Source organism: Myripristis murdjan, chromosome 20 (genome assembly GCF_902150065.1).
Source record: "Myripristis murdjan chromosome 20, fMyrMur1.1, whole genome shotgun sequence".
NCBI lineage: Eukaryota > Metazoa > Chordata > Actinopteri > Holocentriformes > Holocentridae > Myripristis > Myripristis murdjan.
This window is the reverse complement of record NC_043999.1, coordinates 14,736,279-14,750,571: the sequence shown is the minus strand read 5'-3', so window position 1 is coordinate 14,750,571 and position 14,293 is coordinate 14,736,279. Positions and strand designations below refer to the sequence as shown.

The window sequence follows — 14,293 nt, the reverse complement described above, 5'->3', positions numbered from 1 at the left end:
ACATGATACCACTCATAAAATGTATTTGCCCAATTGCACCTGTGCTTGCACTATATATGTATATGTGTGCGTGTGCACTACAAGTCTGTACCACTTAGTGTTTCACTTACTCATTCACTAACACACGCCCAGAGTAGGACTCAGTCAGACATGCATATAGACAGACACATAACCTGTAATTTGTACACAGGGGAGCTCTCCTTTCCATTGCCTCTGGCTCAGCGTGTGTGGCTTTCCAAAGTGTGCAATAATATAATTTGTAATTCAATTAACTTCATCATTCCTTGCAAAGTCCAAATGATAGTGTATCACACAATAGCTAAAAACTGCTGTTTACTAAAATAGTAATATGAAGCATGCAGCTTACCTTTCCAAATGCTGTCATTCCAACACATTTCAGTCAAAGCTGAAGGAATGCAGTCAATACATCAGCTCCACATATTCAAGAGACACCAGAAAACACAGGGAAACTGAGCTGAACTGGCTGAGAGCATTTTAGGAGCAGTGAAGCACAGATAAAGCATGTCATGCCAAGCTGAACATTGTCAGGACAAACAAACTGTTTTCGAGAGTTGCGCTGCCTCTTAACACTGCAGCTGTTCAGCGATGCAGTCATCCTGCATCCACATGGCAAAGTCAGGACGTTCAAGTCGGGCAAACAGGACCAGAGGCTATCAGTCCCGCGCCACATGGCCACATCCACACATGTAAGCACTTGTGCACACACACGTACGCATGCACACAGGCCGTGGTAGAGAGCGCTGGCAGGGGCTGAATGTGTTTGCCCGCTCCAGGGGAGAGGGGAAGAAAGGGAGCAGAGGAGCTGAAACAAACGCATGCTGGCTTCTATTAGCGGAGCTGTGGAGTGGGATAGAGGGGTGAGGAAACATATTCATTCCTCCTGCCCCCTCCCTCTCGCCTCACATCCCTCCATCCCTCCCTCCCCATTATCTCCATTCTAGAAAGGCGGTGGATGAAAGGGAGGACCCCCCAGTGGCGGCACTTCTCCCTCCAACCTTACGCCGATGCATTCTGACGGTTGCTTAATTGTACGTGATACAGGCAGGGCCCTTTCTCTTTCAAATCTAAAACAGATTGCTTCTCCCTGGGGAGGGGATTATTGGACAAGAGAGATGACAAAGCAGGGACAGTGCAGCCCTCTGGGGGGTGGAGGTCGGAGGGGGTCAGCTTGTGGAGAGTGTGTGTGTGTGTGTGTCTGTATACACGTTTTGCTATGTTTCTCCTTTGTGCATGCTTGTGCCACAAGAAGATTATCTATCCATCTATCCATGTGTTTTGTGTGCACGTGTATGTAACATGTATACAAGATCAAGACCATTCACTGATCACAACATGGTCACTGGAAACTGCACTCCCAGGAACCCTCCGTCTCCTCTTCAATCACTTTCTATGTTCCACCCCCTTCATCATGTTCACACCTCCCTTTTCTTACTCATCTCCCCTCCTGTCTCTTGTTCCTCTCATCTTGGCCCCTTTCCTCTTCACTTCACCCCCTCGTCCCTTGACCCAACTCCCCCCCGAGCTTTGCTGCATCCACGTGCATCAACATTTTAACAATAGCCTGTCTGGACATCATGGAAAAAGACTACAGATCCTATTTCTCACTCTGATTTTATTCTTTGGTGCTGTGCACTTTCACCCACTAGCAGAAATCTCACGATTTTCTCTCACTCCATTCAGGATTGTTGTATTGTAACATATTTCAGCATCTGCACAATGCTGTAGCTTGCCTGCAGCGTCCATGGCAGTCCAAGCATTTTATAATTTTGCACTGGTGTTGCTTCACGTTGAATGCCACAACGCTAGATGGCAGTGTCAAAACAGACTGTGCAAACTGCACGAACAAAGCACAGGGAAAAAGCAAAACAGCGGTTTTGCATGCCAGAGTATTTCAAGGTGGATACAGAATCCGATAGGATAGCTACCGATAGCAGCTATTTTGTGCCAATATTCACTATCTTTACATTAAGAAATTACAATACAAAAAAAAAAAAATCAATAAGAAGACTTACCAGAGTAAATCCCTATTTAATAAAATGTTTGAATAAACAACGTGAACAAAGAAAATATTGCAAATGAAAACAAAAACATTAAAGTGATACAATATTAATCTTTTACAACAGGAGAATAACCTAACCAAACCATATATCAACCTGGAGCCTGTTTTGCTACTTTCTATAAAGCATTAAAGTATTAATACTAGTACTACATCAGAGGCTGGAGGATTAAGCATTCCTTCAAGTGATTAAGTGGACATGATGTTTGCATGAACTGACCTCCACAAATGAGAGACTGAACAAACACTTGGGGGTGCTATTGTGAGCTCCCACATACCCAAAATAGATCACTGCAGTGTGTGTGTGGGTGTGTGTGTGTGTCTGTGTGTGTGTGGGTGAATGTGAGCTTGGATATGTGTGGCATATTTCCCTGGAGCTATGTCGTTAAAAGCTTAGGACAGTTCTCTTTCAAGGGCTGCATGTAAGTGTATTGAAATGCACAATGCGCTCCATAGCAATGTTTGAACAGCAAGGACAACAAAGCAACTGAGAAAGTGGCTGACTCATCTAAAGATAGCCTTTCTGGATCCCGCATAAATAAAGCATGCCATGAGCTCCCTGTTCAAATACCGGTCATTTGCAGTGATAGGACTGTGCAATCTACCCCAGCACTACTGTGCAATCAGGCTAGTGTGAGGAACACTATCATTAAGCTGAAGAGATAAACAAGTGCCGGAGGAGAGGGTGGTTTAGGAAACCTTTTCTTAACACACTCCTACACATGAGAACACACACACACACGCACACACACACACCATGGTTACGGATGGTTTAAAGGATGAATCTTAAAAATATCACTGTTGCACAATAGTTTCACGGTCTACTTATAAACACTTTCTTTACATTCTGTTCTGTATTTTTTCAAGCAATAAAAAAGGTGGAAACCCACAGCGCTGTCCACCAGTCTGTCAAACAAGCAAAAAAGACTCAAGAATTAATGATATATAAACTTGGTTCGTGTAATTTTAATCAGACAATTGCTGTTCTGATCACGCATCATCATCAGTGTTTCTCTGTTTCCCTCACCACCTCTACATCACAGGCTCCAACTCTACTTTTTATAGGGCATCACTTTCTTCCTATTCTCACAGGAGTAGGGGAAGTCATTTGAAAGACGTGCATCTGCACTGCAACCAACACACCAACATTATGACCTACAGTGAATACAGTAAAAACTGCAGCATACTGATATTGTTTGACATTGTAGGTATGAAAATGTGGTGCCTGTTTGAGGGTTAGGGGCATTCTATAAACATCAGATCGCTTCTTGCACACAGATGGAAAACGTCAACACTTCTCTGACTCGCTTCTGATTTAGGGTTCATAAACAAGGGAGGTGGGGAAAGGTAAAATACTTGACATATGTCCCTAAAGTCTCCCTTGAAACTCCACCGCTCACACATACAGAATGCTCCATCAATCTAATGCAGTACTTCTGACATTTACACATTTTAGAACTCATGCTCTGACATAATACGCATAGATAGCTTGTGTGTTTTATGTGTCTCCTTACAGTAATTATTTAGTCTGACGATAGTGATAAATGCCTTTGCCCTTGTTCATCGTTCAGCGCCTATGAAGTCACACAAGATGTCTGAGAACAGTCTGATTCACTGCAACTGGCACTCGAATGACACACGCGATTTTTCCCTTTTTGTAACTTGAATGATCCGGTTACTAACTCTTGCACTTCTCTGTTCAGTCAGTCACTGTGTTTATCAGGAGAATATATCGCTCTAGTCACCGCATGTGCACACAGACACCTACACACACACACACACACACACCACAGTAGATTCGAATGACAGCAGAGCCGCTACTGGAACAACGTTTGTCTTGGCAAGGCTCTGCCCCCCGGAACCTCATTATTTGCAGCAGCTGCTCATGCTCTTGTTTGTAGTACAGTGATGCTAAACTGTTTAAACGATCTCCGCTCTCTTCTGAGCTGGCAGTTAATGCTGAGTTTAAACCCCCCTAAAGCTGCTTTGCCATGCGCTGCGTTAAGTAATCAGAAATTGAATCTAAACACTGCGGGATGAGACTAAAATGCAGGGTGGACTTATGGATCTGACTCATGGATGTAGAATGTATGAAGTGAGGGTCTTCCAAGTTCTTCTTCTCTCTCCAGCCTGCTCATCCAGTAACACACATCAGAGCTGGCAACGTATGGAAACCTAAGCCAGTCTGTTACATTTTACACTAATTGTGCCTGGTGCAACCGATTGGCGGCAGCTTTAAACGGGACCACAGCATAAGCTTGCCATTTAGAAAAACTAGGTCAGAGAAAGAGAGAGATTCTCCAGTTCTTGTGGACTGGTAGGTACACAGAGACCCCATACACACCCAAGACCAGGGAGAAGGAACTCACATGAAGCTCTAAAAAAGTGGGGCTGCAAGCATTGAGTCACACTGAACTCAGTGACTCCACCACAGCTGAGCTTACATTCAGCAAATACTCACTGTATTTCAACAGAAGCGAAACATATTCGGTATTCAGCGGTGCTTGTCTCTGAGTGATAAATGATTTAGACATGAAAGGGAGAGTTAAACCTTCAGGAAATACCACTTACAACAGTAATGTGTCAGTAAAAGCCAAAACTTTCACTCCTGATTGTCCAAACTAAGCAACTTTATCCCTCTTCAATCTGTTCACACAAGCCACTCTGAGATTATCACAATCCACTGGTGGTTGTGTTAAATACTTCAAGCAACAAGCAGGAAGTGTAGCTCCGGCTGATTTACCACGGTAAACACCAATTCACACAACAGCAGCTTTCACCCATGCAACCTCTTCTCCTCTCAGCCCTGCTGCTGCTGTTCACACAGCCTTTCACAGCTGCACAATCTCCATTTGCAAACACCTCACACACACACTAGACACACAGTGCCCGGAGCTAGGTATAAATACTATTCATCATATTCCCACTCCATTGGCAAGTTTCCCTTCTCACTCGAGTTGAGTTAAATAGCTGAAGTGAGGTGTACATTCCCTGTGTCTCTTCTTCTCTGCTTCAGCTCTGACAGTTTGTCCGGAAAACGCTCTTCAGCAGCCCATCCATTTAGCTTACATGGACACTGTCTGCCAAAAGTGCACTCCAAATTAGATTTATGAAACTAACCCTAAACTTGGTTGAAGTGAGGGGGTGTTAAATGCTACACTGGGTTTAGGGAATGCATATAACTGGTGGCTTAATTCTCTATTTTAGGACCTGACAAAACTAATAAAAATTTTGGGCAAGGATGATGAACTGTTTCTAAGATCAACTGAGGAAAAAAATGTATTCAAGATATCCAAAACGGATGAAAAATCTAGACTGTAATCTTTTACCCTGATACATGTGATATCTCATAGGAAGCGCCACAGACACAGTCCCTCATTTACTGAAGTTATGTCACAGCAAACTTTTCTGATAAAGTTAGCTTTCATGTACAAAAGTCATGAATTCACAAAAATAGGAATTAACAAGTGGTTGGTTATGAGTAGGGAAAAAATGACATTAATGGAATGTGCTGCTTTCTAATCCCTGGAGACGGAGGAATTTGCGACAGAGGGAATTCCTGTCATTCAGGGGGAAAACTAAGTCCTGTATATACAGAGGGCTGCTGTGCAGTGTACAAGCAACACAGATTCACTGCTGAACAGCACAGCTCACCACACCACCACTACAAATCCCTGACTGACTCTCACCCCTGACTGTTCTGATCTGCATCAGAAATGGATTGCTAAATGAACAAACTAAAAGGCAATCACATTGCAAAAGCAGTAGAAAGTGTAGCAAGACAGGAAAAGCAGCAGGGAAAAAAAAGAAAAAGAGCAAGAAAGTTGCACAGTACCTGGAAGACAGGAGAGCAGAGTGCTGGCCGAGTGAGAGGGAAAGGCTAAGATTCCTCTCTCTGAGTTTTCTCCTTGCGTCTCTTCACTGGTTCTTCCTTCGCTCATAGAGGGGTTTGTGTCTTGGTGTTTGAATTTTGGGTTGAAGAGTAGGGGGGACCACACAGCTCCTGGAGGACAACCTCTCTCCTCTAATCCTCTCTCCGATGTGATGACACTCTCTAACCTCGACCATCTGTTGAAACACGTCCCGGAGCAGTCAGCACCGTGCTGTGTCAAGAACCCCACTCCCACTGCCCAATCACAGCCCGGCTGCTGGGTGGCTCCTTGCTGCCAGGAGGCAGGGACAAGGACATAGCCCAGCGCAGGGAGACACACGCACAGAGAGTCACACACACACACACACGCACACACTATGAGATGTAAGCAAGAAAACCCCCAGCCACCGTAACCTGAGAGCCAGAGGGAGGAAGGGATAGGGAGAGCGAGAGGAGGGGAAAAAGAAAGAATGGGAGGGGAGAGAGAGAGAGAGAAAGGGAGAGAGAGAGAGAGAGAGAGAGAGAGAGAGAGAGAGAGAGAAAGAGAGAAAGAGAGAGAACATTTTTGAGAGGCAGAAGTGGTGAGAGAGAATGAAAGAAAGAGAGAGACAGGCTACGTCAATTGCCCAGTAATGTTACTTAACATATCTCATAGGATTCTTAAACTAAATAGACACACACACTCACTCACACACGACCGGTACTTTACCCTCTGTCCCTGACCCCCTTCCCTCCTTTCCCCTCCCTGCCACAGCAGCCACAGAGTATGTGCACTACAGAATCAAACTAATAAAGCAATAAAACTCTGTATTGACTCCATGGTGGGAATGCTGTTGGCACTAAACTGTTACATCTGCAGGCGCAGTGGCGCGGGCAGCAGCCCTCACACCTTACTGTGATAAATCCTTACAGTCCCATGGCCGCATTCTTGCCCTTCACAATCTATTGCCTTAAGTTAAAAAAGAGCCCAGTGAAGCAGACACTTAAATTACACAGCTGAGGAAAGAATAAGATAGAGAGAGTGGGAAAAAGGAAGAGAGGGAGATGTGAATGTGTTACAACATGGCACCAGACTGATAAAGTCTGATTTAACATTTCTTAGCTAAAAGATAATAAACAGACCCCAAAGCACAACATACAAATTGAACTTTTTTGTAAATATTTGCTATCAGTAATCAGTCTTATAGCACTGATAAAATTAAGCATGCATTTCCTATATAACAAACCAATTTTGTGTTAATTGTCTTACCTGTCGCCTGCTGTTACAATACAATTGATCTTGAAGCAAATTAAAAACTTACTCATTGGGTGGGAAGATGAGGTGAGAAAGGCTGTCCCATTAATCATTTTTGTTGAAGCACTGTCCTACTCACTGAACCATTAAAAATGGATTACAAGACCTTGATGATGTTCAAGAGCAGCTTCAAAGGAAAACACTAACGAGTTAATATACATTTGATATCCAGCAGCATCACCGTGAGTTCATCAGAGGTGTGAAACGCCAAACAAAGGCCTCTAAGTGGTCCATTTACATTCTGTCAGCAGCATTCACACCCTGCTCCTCCTGTTTCAAGTTTTTCTTTTGATGAATAAAAGGCTAAAATGTACTTAAATAGGTTTCCACAGACCAGTTTGATAGTGCTGTGGGTAGTCTCTTTTTTAGAAAAAAAACTAATTAATAAATAATACATTAGATTTCTGGTCATTTTTCAAGCCATCAAGGTCACCTTTTTAGATCACCTTTACTGAATGATACAGTCAAAGGTGGACCCACACACGGGCTAATGAAGGTTACTTTTATTAGTCTGTATAAAGCTATCGAGTTCATTTGTAGATTTTTTTTAGGTTTTTCTTTCCACGCAGAGCTGAAAATTCAACAATAATCAAAATTTCCTGTCTCCTGAAATTAATTATACAATATTATTGTGACTGGACTTCCTGTTCCACATATGTTTGTTTCACCATACCCCTCAGATCTCCACGGCGTATCAGCTTTCCAGTTTGAGTTGAGTGCACTACAGACACAGAAAAGAGATACTAACACTTTTTTTTCATTTTCGAGTGCTCCCGGTTATATTCACCCCAGGTTTATGCATGAGGATATTGGATTAAACAAAACAAAGCCTATTTTCACCAGGGACACGTGAAACTTTCCCCCACTTGGGTTGAGGTCTGGAACAGGGGCAGTGGCCAGGGAGAGAGAGGGCCTTCAGGGGAAAGAGCTCAAATTAGATTAACTAAATTCACAAAGACTCTCCCCAGCCCCTCCTGCATGGCTACACACACCCCAACCCACACCTCCAACCCCTAGCCCCCCATTCTCACGGCCGAAAGGTTTCCAAAGGGCCTTCAGGCAGGCCAGGGCGACCAAATCCCTGTGCTCTTTACTGGATTAAAGATGGCCGCCCTGATGGGGTAAAGGGGCTGTTTTTTCAGGAGCTGAGCACATCTGTAAACATCATAAATCCATGTGGACAGGAAAGGTTATCAGGCTCTGGGCTCCTGTGAGGAAAATAACTGCAGGCTTATCAAGCAACAGCACGTCGACTCCAGGTAGTTACTGGTTATTCGCCAATTCCAAAACACTTCATTTATTTTGCATGACCAGCCTTAATGCTAATTTCAATTTTCACTTCCATTGATGGACACAAGCACAACAAAAGCAAGGGCAGAGGGAGCTCTATAAAATGGCCTCATCTTATGAATGACTGAATGACCTGCAGGGAGCCAGTGGTTCTCTGGTAACCCCCATTCTCTCTCTTTCTTCCCCTCTCCACTTCCCCTCCAGTTCCCTCCACGCTTCACAAAGTACTAACCAAGGCTACCACAATGACTATCTTGCACAGATTTAACCTAAGATTACCTGTGGTCTCTGTTATAGGCACTTTCTGAAAGAATCCGATGCACAACCCTCTCTGCTATCCAAATCTTATTTTTGAACTGGATTCAAGCCTCCTTAGATCCCAAACTCCACTCCCCCCTTCTTCTAACAGCTTGCTACCCATCAGTGGGGCCCGCAGGTGCAGGCAGGGGCCAGTGTTGGGGGGCTCTTCGGTTCACTAGCCCCATTCTATCTGGCTGAATGAGATACACAGGGGTGTCATAGCTGTGATCCTGCCTCTGGGTCAGTGTAGATAGTTAGAGCTGGGTAATGCTGTGATGTGAGGGAAGGCAAACCTAGAAGTGACATTGGTCTCTACGTGGTGAGTTAAATGCTAACCTCATGGTTAAAGCCAGGCTTCCCTTCCTCTGTGACGCAGCACTGGCTGCCCAATGTCAGATGACCAGTGGGGATCAAATTATTGAATGTGTCAGCTGCTTGAAATCTCCTTGAGCGGGGTCATAATACACAGGAGGTACTAACCTCATTAACTGCCAACTATTGCAGCACGGCACATGGCCACTTGGCAGAGGACAGGTCTGCCTTGTGCCGATAAGCCCAGGTGTCAGTGTGTGCTGGAGAAGTAAAGAGAGGATCCTTCCTGGTGCTATATTTATCTAGCCTTGGTCCTCTGCTGCTGTTTCTCAGGACCCTTCAGACTTACCAGGGTCAAATCAGTGCCATCTCAAGTTTATGCCAGACAGGCACAGCTGAGAGCTGGGAACGACTGAGGGACAGAGGGAAAGAAGGAGAAACAGATAATCGGCTGTGAAAGTACAGGGTTAGGAGAAGAAATTAAGGGAACAAGGAAAGAGGGGAGACAGAGTGCAGCAGGACATGGAGTTACAATGAAAAGAGGAAAATACAGACATAAAGAGGAGAGTAGAAGAGGAGAGATGCTTCTGCAGTTCAGTGAAAGCTGAACATGTAGCATACTTGTGGAGGAAGCTCTTCTCACACTACCCTCCTGCTGTGACATGCATGTGTAATTACAAAATGAGAGTATGGCTTAACACGCATGACATGGCAACATGTCAGTCTGAACAAGGCCAAATAACAAATTCCTACACAGTGTGTGGACCTTTCAAATGGCAGATGACATTGAACACACACGCAAAAAACAATAGAATACAGTATATATCTAGTATATGGGATGCAGAAACCTTTTTAAACCAGACAGGTTGCTTGTCACTGATATAATAAAAACCAAGTCTGAGACCTGTTGTGGAAATCCCACCATAAAGAAGCTAACAAGTAGTGTATGAGACAAATGGAATACACTAACACATAATGGAGTCTTTAAAAGCGAAGTGAGACCAAGTGTTAGGTAATGATGATAGGATTTAGAGGTCTGTTCATAATGACATCCATCAATGGCCCTCAGTCAAAGGCAAGAGGTGTCATCACTCTGCAAAGAACACTAGCAGATATTTACATGACCATCAACCAGCCATCAACCAAGTACCAAAGTGTGTCTGGAAGGGGAAACATGGTTTTGTTTACAATTGAAGACGATATTGTATTTTAATTTTGTGTTTAAATAAAAAACTAATCAATCCCTGGGTCATTTAACAAAGTCTGTCAAATAATTATTAAAATGACATTAGTACAGGAGCAATTTGCATATGTATCTCTTCCCCTCAGTAAAGCAAAGCAGTGGGTATGCTTCATTGACAGTAAATTGCTTCCATGAGCAACCCAGTCGTTATGTGGAAATCACAGATGTTCTTCTTCCAGATTCCCTACACCAGTGTTGACCAAATCCTTCTGCTGATCATTTTGTTCCGAAGAAATACAGAATTTATGTCCATGCAAAATATCAAATTACATGTTGTACCATCAGTAATGCTATACAGGTGCAAATGACGAACTCACTTCCACATATCTAGTTCAGGAGGAATGCAGCCTGGATTGGATAATTATTGGCATGAAAAAAATAAGTGCATCCAGATTTCCAAATAACAACAACTGTCAGAGCACAGTATGGCTCTCTGGCCCTTACTTGCTGGCAGAGGCACCTAACAAAGAACATACTGACACCCTTAACTTCAAACAGTGTTTGTGTTTCGGTTACAGCGGGCCCAATATCCAGTGCTGCCTTAAACTAGAGCTATTGGCCAATTCAACTCCTCCATTGCTCCTTCCAACTATTTCAGTGATTGCACTACCTTCGGTGATCGCAAAGCAGTTTTATTCAGAAGTTTTATGTTCGGAATTAAGATAACATCAAATGATAATCCATGTAGCAAGCCATTTAGAAATCTGATAGACCTCCCAGGGAGCCATCTTAAGCAAAGATCAACATCTTCCCAGAACTTCTACCGAAGCCATGGAATAGACAGTGAGAGAAATGAATCTTATCTTTCCACTAATCTTGTGAATCACAGGGCGACGGAAATGATTTAAGATAGCCTTAGGGTTCACTAGATACTTGGTGAAAGCCTGGGAACCAGTGCTGTAAGCCACGAAGACAGGCTATGAGAGATAGATACAGTGGGAGATATAGATCACGCTCCCCACGTTGAGGCAAGGAGATGAAAGACATTCTGCCTACTGGGGCAGTGTTAGTGATGTAATGACCACAGCCCACTGGCAAAGCCCCAGGGACTTTCAAGATAGCAATACAACAGAATTCCACTTGCAGTTCTGTCTTGAATTCACTTTGACCACTTTCACATTACAAGCCAAAGTTTCCTTAATTCAAATGTATTTATTTGTTTGTTCGTTTGGCCTACATGTGACATAGATCTGAATTTTTTTCTGACCACTGTGAAGACAAAAGACATCTATTTTTTCTCTCGCAAATAAGATATGGGCCTCTTTCATATGTGGTGTTAGGTCAAATACATATCCAGTTGCTGGGGTTGCGGCCGCCATGAGAATGGTTAGGTCGGAATTTATGTGTTTTCTCTTTTTTTTCCACCCACTGTCAACACATCATCACTCAATGTCAACAGAGGCAGGCCAAAAAAAAAAAAAAAAAAAAAAAAAATCAAGGATAGCAGCAATGACAGTGGACAGTGGAGAGACAGTGTGATTGCAAATTAAATAGATATATAGGGAAATACGTCACTCCAAGCCCTTTTTCAGCTTTTCGCCCTCATCTTCACCCTCACTGTCACCTGACCTCTACAGGCAAATACTGAGAAAAATTAATGCTTGCACAACTACTTCACTCATTATCATAATGGCTTTTTGCTGTTACTCAGCAATTTAGAAAAAAATACTCAGAGTTGAGAATTAACAGCACAGCCTAAATGTGGAGATGCCTGTTGTCAGTCTTGTCAAAACAACACTATTGAGAGCAAGTCCAAGGTTAATAAGGTCACATCAATGTGTGTGCACAAAGGTGATAGAAACTGAGAAAAAAAGGGAAATAAAGGCAGAAGAATGAACACTTTTTCTGCTTTTTTTTCTACAGCAGTAGAACAGGCTATCCTTGAGCACACAAATATTCAATAACACAGCTCAAAAGGGGAAAAGAAGGTGATTAACATTTACATGCCTGGATCCTATTGTGATAGACAAATTACATTATATATCTATATCTATCTATCTATCTATCTATCTATCTATCTATCTATCTATCTATCTATCTATCTATCTATCTACATACATAATATAGAGATGACAGAGGAGAATGAGTAGTAATGAACTGAATCTGTGTTTCTGCAAAGAACAGACTGAAAGATGGCCAGAACAGGGGTGATGTGTCCCCTAATTCTGGAGCATGTACAGGGTTGCTGCTCTGCTTGAGACAGATAGGGGCTTTCTGTCAGAGAAAATAGTGCCGTCATGCCCTACATAAACCTGTTCAATTTGCAATGGGAACATAAGAAAGAAAAAAAAAAAAAAAACAGTAGCTATTCTATCAACTTAGGCCAGAATGTGGATCATGGTTGGAGGAAGGTCACTCATTCAGTCAGGAGAGTCTTTCTTCAAAATTTAACTGAATATTGGAATATCTCAACTGAATATCTGTTGCCATAAAAATAAATAATTTGGAATGAATGTTGTATGAATTGTGATTTAAATTCAAGCAAACTGTATATAAATTGAAGCCCACCTGAATATGAACCCCTTTGCTTGAGCTGCCAATGAAGCACAGGAAAGATTTCAATTCTTGTATAAAAACATGTTTGAAAAGAAAAAGATTTAATAGAGATTGAAAAAAACATGACATGGCAGAGCATATCATTGACCTTGGAGCAGAATTTCTCTCAAGCCACAAATAAACAGACAGCCTCTACACCACCAAACAATAATGCATTCAACAAATAATCATTTCCCTTCATACACTCCGACTCCACAGACTCCACTCTGTCTCCTGGGTAGCAGAACAATCTGCTCCAAAAGTATCTGTTTACATTTACATTCACTGTGAAAAATAGGGCAACTCTTTGTCAACTTTTAAAAGTGTTGACCCCAAAAGACATCGAGAGAAAGCAGCAATTGTTGCTGTGACGCCAGTGTCCAACTCCTTCCTGTCTCTGAGGAGCTTTTGGAAGTCTCATCCTCGCGGAGCGGCCTCCGTTTCCGGAAGCCTGACTTAATCCTCTCAGGCGAGAAGGTGAAAGGCAGGAACAAGGAGAAAGGGGAAAAGCCGTACATAGGAAGGAAGGTCGATCTATGCTACAACATCCTAAATGCCTGGTTGAATATAATCCTATAAAGCATGCCGCCAGCAACCTGTTGAGAGGGAGAATAAGGATTTGCGTGGGGCAGATAGGCCATTCAATTCCCCCCCTTACACCCACCAGAAGCCTTAACTGGTCCACAGCCGCGATAAGGTCAGGCTTTTCATGTGTCAACAGAACGTGGCCAGAACAGGGGAGGTCAGATTAGGCAATACAGTAGACGTTGACATATGCGGATGTCAAATTATTATAGAACAACTTTGCTCTATGTCTACATGGCTGATCACATTTACAACCACCACCTAACCGTATCACTAACCAGCATAACGCCTAATATATACAGTAACTCACGCAATAACCAAAGTGGCTGGTTAAAATTTAAGTGTACAGTGCATCCACTGCACCGCTGATTTCCACATGGCACGCCTGGTACACACGCTAGTTTAATTAAAATATAAACTGTGCTTTCTGGGCCCAGCGAGATGAAAACCCAGGGCTGTGGCTGTGGCTTTTTAACTGGGTGTTTGTTGGGTTCCTGGGCAGAGGAAGCAATGTGGCTCTGTGTGATTTGTGATTCGCACGAGGGTGGGAAGGGAGACCTTTTAATCTGTACCCTGGACTGGCTTCCTCTCCCTGGGAGAAAATCAGTAACACGAACGGCTTACCACTGAACAACAACTGCACAAGCACTGGGATATTTATGATGCTGGTCTGCTGAAGGGCCACACAGGGCAAGGGAACATTTGTGTGAGAATAGGTACTGTACAAGAGCAGGCCCTCCCCTTTTCCTCTCCAAACCCCCTTATCCATCCTCTTTTATACCTCTT

The 14,293-nt window shown here is 43.2% G+C and overlaps 1 protein-coding gene across 8 annotated transcripts in view; it reads right to left on the bottom strand.

Moving 5' to 3' along the window:
- sulf1 (sulfatase 1) overlaps positions 1-14,293 on the bottom strand; it is a 95,416-nt gene that overhangs the window by 35,180 nt on the left and 45,943 nt on the right. For 5 of the 8 annotated variants that reach the window (XM_030078951.1, XM_030078956.1, XM_030078957.1 and 2 more), the window contains one exon: positions 5,913-6,145. The exons of the other annotated variants lie outside the window; for them this stretch is intronic. The gene's annotated coding sequence lies outside the window, so the exon portion shown is untranslated. The remainder of the gene's footprint in view (positions 1-5,912; positions 6,146-14,293) is intronic. 8 annotated transcript variants of the gene reach the window in all.